Source organism: Montipora capricornis, chromosome 13 (genome assembly GCF_036669925.1).
Source record: "Montipora capricornis isolate CH-2021 chromosome 13, ASM3666992v2, whole genome shotgun sequence".
NCBI lineage: Eukaryota > Metazoa > Cnidaria > Anthozoa > Scleractinia > Acroporidae > Montipora > Montipora capricornis.
Window position 1 is genome coordinate 269,503 of NC_090895.1, and position 6,376 is coordinate 275,878.

Consider the following 6,376-nt stretch of genomic DNA (forward strand, 5'->3'; position numbering starts at 1 on the left):
AAACGATCGCCGGAAATACGTCTGCGTTTGTAGGCTAAAGACTACTTCGCTCTCTTTTGTCGTGTTCTTGTCAGCGTTACTTACTTGGTGTAGGCAACTGCATTTCAGAAATCAGTGGTACGACTGTTATTGGTGTCATGGTTTTACCGCCGGTGAGAGTGGGGGTTGGGTTCCATGATTTATGGGGCTGAAGGACGTGTCGAACCCAAAGAGGACTAAGCGTCCCTTTTGTTCTCTCGCTGGTTCATTGCGTAAACAGATTTAAGTGCAAAACGGAAATTTGCCTCCCAAGAATTGTCTGTCAATTAATGTTAGCTATACAGCAGCTCACGGCGGAAACATGTTTCGCAAGGAGACTTACGGCATTGCTGTAGTCGGCGAAGATGTCTTCTTTGGGCAAATGTTTGCTATCTCTTGTATTACTACTGTTTCCGAATCTTGCAACCGACGCCAAACGCAACTTCTCTCCTCAAGAGCATGTCCACTGACCTTACCCACATAAAGCTGTAATTTATGCAAAGCTCAAAGTACCAATTTGGAGGATTTGCCAGACTTTAACCTTTTTTATTTTAGTTTTGCGGACTTCACCTCAGGCGAGGAAGTTGAGACGGTGACTGAAGAATGTTCCTACCTCAAAATCGCGGGATTTTCACGAAGCCATGGACATTTTTGATCGCGACGAGGGTATTTGGTCCCATTTTGGTTCTTGAACTGAATTTTCAAATTATGCAAGTTAGTGGCGTGATTGTCAAAGCAACAATGTTATGACGTAATATAAGAGGACAGACACAAAAACACTGGCTTGCGCGTCTATTTTTTCAAATTTTAACATTCAATTTGGCTATTCAAAACGTTTACATTGTATATTTGATCAGAGAATTGCCAAATTTACTGATCAAATAAACAATGCAAATGTCTGAATTGCCAAATTGAATGTTGAAATTAAATAATTACATTATTAAATTTCAAGCTGCAGATTTGGATCAAAGAACAACAAGTTTGATTTTTGGCTGTAATACCCATAGAATTTCTACCTTTTCATGTAATGATTAATTCCTGCCGCGAAAGTCGCATTTTTATTAACGGCTATTATTGCTATATGACCATGATCGGGTGAGACTAATGAGAGGAACTGTAGACCGCCGAACCTTGGAACATAGAGAAATGACTGTTTTGTTTGAAACTCCATGATAAAAACGATGCGATTTACATTAATATTGGTTAAATATCGACTGTGTCCGCTGATTACCACGTTCCAGGTGCCATTTCTAGCTATGATCTGCGTATTTGCACCATCTGATTCACGTTCGCCAATAAACTGATGGATTGCGTGACAAGTCACAATAACAATGACCAACTAATAAGGGGTGGCGAATGGTAAAATCCGAGACTCGCTGACAAGCCGAGAGCCAAGTTAAAAATCCGAGCCCGAGACTCCTTAGTAAAAAGTTTCGAGACTCAAAAAAAGTAAAAACAAACCATACAAAAACGAAACTTCGAGACGCTGACGTTGTTCTTGATCATGATTAACAAACAACTAAACAATTGGACTTAGGCCACTTTGTTTTTAGTCATTTGTTATGAACTGGGTTTGCACATGCTACCCATTAACACTTCTTCTCCGTACACCACTGTTTCACGAAAAAAAGTCCTCCATTGCTTTCATAAAATATTTCTCAAAAATAATTCGACAAATGGAGAAAAAGTCTGTTTTTTCACTTCTTGATTGAAACAGATTTTCTTGATACACGCTCATATTTCCTTGAGCCAATCAAAACGCGTGTCTGACAACTTATGTAACCAATCAAAATTCTTGTGATGTCACAGCCGTGTTTGCATACTCTCATCTAAACACAGCTATTGACCGATGAGAGTGCGCGTACTATCCTAATTATTTTATAAAAGCAATTTTTAATCAATTATTTTATTTTTATTCGTTCGTGTCCACAACGCTTTATTACTGTAACAATTATTATCGAGGTGTTAAACCGAAGATGAAGAAGACGAAGCGGATAATGGCGGTTCAACAAGAGCACATGTTTTTATTCTTCAAAACGCGGCTAACCGCCGTCACGGTTTAAAATTATAGCCAATGTAAATCAATATTTTTAAAACCTCCCCTTTTTTTTTTTTTTTTTTTTTTTTTTTTTAGCGAAAATGAACTAAAGCAACGTTGCGAGTGTCTCTCAGTCCTTACAAAAGAGTAATAGAAAAAAAAAAAAAAAAAAAAATGATTAAGTCTTAACATAGTCCTGGAATCTAACTGGTTCTTTGATGACACGGCCCGAGCGAGTACACACAGGTGACGACTGCTTGGTGGTCCTTGCTTCCAGGTGGCTTTTCTGGCCGTTCGCAGCTCTTGTGTTTGGCAATTGAGTATCCTGACCCCGTTGAGGTCCAGGCAGTGGATCTGGTACAGGCAGTGCATCTGGTACAGGCAGTGCATCCGCTGCGGGAATGGTAGGGCTCTTCACTAGGTGCTGCCTATTGCGTCTAAAGCTGGAACCGTGTGACTGGACTTCATAGGATCTCTCATCTAGTCGCTTTGTCACGTGACCCTCATCCCAACTGTGTTTTCCAAGGACAAATGGTTTCATTCTAACTGTGTCGCCAGCTTTTAAGGCCGGAAGGTCATGGGATGACCGATTGTAGTAATGCTGCTGCCTCTTTTGGTTGAGCTGGAGTTGTTCCCTTTCATAGAGGCTGGGTGGGCTTCTGGGTTCCAGGAGCGATCTTGTGGACGGTAACAAGCTTCTTGTCCTTCTCCCCAAAAGACGCTGTGCCGGGCTACTGGCAACACCTTGAGTTGGTGTGTTCCGGATATTGAGTAGAGCTAGGTACTGGTCTTCTCCTGACTTTGATGTCTTGCGTAACATTCTTTTTGCCGTCTTCACAGCCGATTCAACTTTTCCATTGGCCTGGCTGTGGTGCGGTGATATGGTAGTGTGCTCAATGCCCCATGTCTTGGTAAAAGATTTGAATTCACGTGATGTAAATTGGGGGCCATTATCTGTAACCAGTTGTCTAGGAATACCATATCGTGCCAGGTGTGACTTCAATCTTTTGATCACAGTTGATGATTTGGTGTCGGTGAGTGGATCCAATTCCCAGAAGTTGGACTTGTAGCAGACGGTGACGAGGTACTCTTTGTCATTACAGGTGAAAAGGTCTGCCCCAATTTTCTCCCAAGCTCCGTCCGGGATTTCATGAGACATGAGCGTCTCTTTACAAGGTGTTAGTTCATACTCGCGGCATGTCTCACAGGTGCGAATCCAAGCTTTTAATTCCTTGTTCATGCCGGGCCAATAAACATGTTCCCTTGCACGGCGCAGGCAGGCCTCAATTCCTTGGTGTCCACTGTGGACATCTTTTTTGACAGCTGTGCGCATTCCCTTTGGTATAACAAGCCGCTTGCCACGAAATATAAGGCCATCAGTGACTGCGAGCTCATCCCTAACACTGAAGTATGGGGTGACAAGGGGTGGGAGCGATTTCTCATCTGCTGGCCAACCTTCCTGTATTACGCGTTTCAGCTGTTGAAGAGAGGTGTCATCGTTGGTGTATTGGCGGATCTCGCGGATCTTCTCGTCAGGCATGATCAGGTAGGAGAGGGCATTTATGGTCTCGAATTCTTCTTGTCCACAATCAGAGGCTTTTGGCAGGTGAGCCCTGCTGAGCGTGTCGGCCAGGTACATCTCTTTACCATTTAGGTATCGCACTTCAATGTCATATGCCAGGGCGCGCATTAGCATTCCCTGTAAGCGTTTAGGGGCTCTGTCCAAGGGCTTCTTTACGATGCTTGCAAATGGTTTATGATCTGAGTACACAGTCACAGGGCGGCCAAACGTGTACTGGTGCCACTTTTCTAGGGAAAATACAATTGCGAGCATCTCCTTCTCTATGGTAGCATATCTCGTTTCTGCCTCACTCAAAGCGCGGCTGGCGTATGCTAGCGGCTGACCGTCTTGAAGTAGGGCGGCTCCCAGTCCCTGTCCACTAGCGTCACACTGGATCGATAGGTTTTTACTTGGATCGAAGTAGGCTAGCACAGGTGCGTTTGTCAGCAAACGCTTCATCTCTGTAAAGGCTTTCTCGTGTACAGCATCCCACATCCACTCGGAGGTAGGAAGAGCTAGGTCATAGATTGGACGCATCACATCGGCAAGGTTTGGAACAAATTTGGACAGGTAATTTACTGTTCCTCATAGTCTTTCTACAGATGCTTTGTCTTGAGGAGGAACCATGTTTTGGACTGCTTCCACTTTAGTGGGGTCTGGCTTGAGGCCATCACTGGTTAAGACATGACCCATGAACGGAATCTCGCTGAGACGAAAGCGGCACTTCTCTTTGCTCAAGGTGATACCCTTATCAACACAGCAGTTGAGGAAGGTACGGACACGTGTATCGTGTTCCTCATCTGTTCGACCCCAGATAATCACATCGTCAGCGATACAGCGCACCCCTTCAAGGCCCTCAAGAGCATGATGCAGACGTTTTTGGAAGATTTCGCTGCTGACTTTCAAACCAAATGGGAGACGCAGCCACCGATAACGCCCAAAAGGGGTGGCAAATGTGGTTAACAAACTTGATGTATGATCGAGCTCATAGTGGAGGTACCCAGACTTGAGATCACAAACAGAGAATACTTTCGCCTTGGTAAGTTCTGGAAGTACATTTTCCAGAGTGGGAAGCTGGTAGTGTTCGCGCTTCAGTGCGTCATTTAGAGGTCGGGGATCAATGCAGATACGAATTCCAGCTTTCTTTTCAGCAACAGACATCTGACTCACCCAGTCAGTGGGTTCGTCGACAGGCACAATGATACTCGCGTCCACAAGACGCTGGAGTTCATCTTTGACAACTTGTTTTCTAGATTCAGGCAGGGTGCGTGCACAACGGATTACAGGAGTGGAACCTTCAATCAATGTCAAGTGAACCTTCTTTCCAGGTAGGGTACCAGGGGTGTCCTTAAAAGCCTCAGGAAACTGTTTGAAGTGTTGATTTTCGTGGTTGACAGCATTAACTGCTTTAAACAGGTCATAATGAACACTTATGAGATTCATCTTCTGTGCGGCGGTACCACTGAGGAGAGGTGTGAGGTGGTCTTTAACAATGACGAAGTCCACCTTGTACGTTTTCTTGGTAGCGGGGTTCTTGACTTTCACTTTACACTTGCCAAGAGCGGGCATAGAGGTTTTGTTCCACATCTGAAGATGGACCCTCTCAGGGCGGATAGCATGCTGATCCCTCAGGAAGTGTTTTGGAAGAATACAAACTGTAGCCCCACTGTCGATTTGCATTTTGACAGGTCTTTCGTTTACCTCCATTTCGCAGAAAATAAGGTGGTTTCCAGGACTTACTGAATTCACAAATTCACTTTCGAGAGCTGTTACAGTGCTGATTGTCCCAGTGCTGCTTACGGATGAGTCGGAGGAGTAACCGTCGCCCAGAGAGTTGACACCTTGGTGTTTACATTTTGTTGAAGCTTTAAAGTGATTTCTTTCACCGCAGGATGCACAGGCCTTTCCCCAAGCAGGGCACATTTCTTTTTTCATTACATGAAGTTGGAGACAGAATAGACATTTCTTCTTTCCAGAATGCTTATCATCACTCTGGGGAGGCTTCTTGTGCTGGAGATTGTTTGGGGCTGACTTCTTTGTCTTCTTCGAAATATCCTTGACCTTGTTGATTTCTTCGTTCTTCAGAGCCTTCATGTGAAGAGAAGCAGCTTCCATTCCCCGACAAATTTCGATAGCTTTATTAAGAGTCAGATCGTGAGTAGAGAGGAGTTCTTCACGTGTTTTGTCATCCGAGATTCCTAAGAGTAGGCGGTCCATTATTAACAAGTCTCGCATGCAGTCACAGAAACCACAGGTTTTGGCCATGTTTCGCAAAACTGAAAGATACTCATCGATTGACTCGCCAGAGGCTTGATCTCTACGGTTAAACTGAAAACGTTCAAAGAATTCCTGTGTTTGGCCAAGAAAGTGCTGATCGTATTTGGCTAGAATATCCGCCATTTTATTTCTGTCCTCACCTTCGGAGAATTTCATGCCGTTGTAAAGTCGCAAAGCTTCTATTCCAATCGTGTGCAGTAAAATAGCGCACTTGTAGTCTTCTGGCTGGCTGTTTAAGCCCGTGATAATACAGTAATTATCCCATCGTTGTTTCCAGATTTTCCAGTTGTCAGCCCGATCGCCTTCGATCTCTAGAGGTTGCGGAGGAGAAACTTGTGGCCTTCGAAAAGCCGGAGCTGGAGCGAGCGTTCCAGAAGCTTGACCGCTAGAATCAGTCATTATGTTCTTTGTTTTACCGCTGCCATCATGTAACAATTATTATCGAGGTGTTAAGCCGAAGATGAAGAAGACGAAGCGGATAA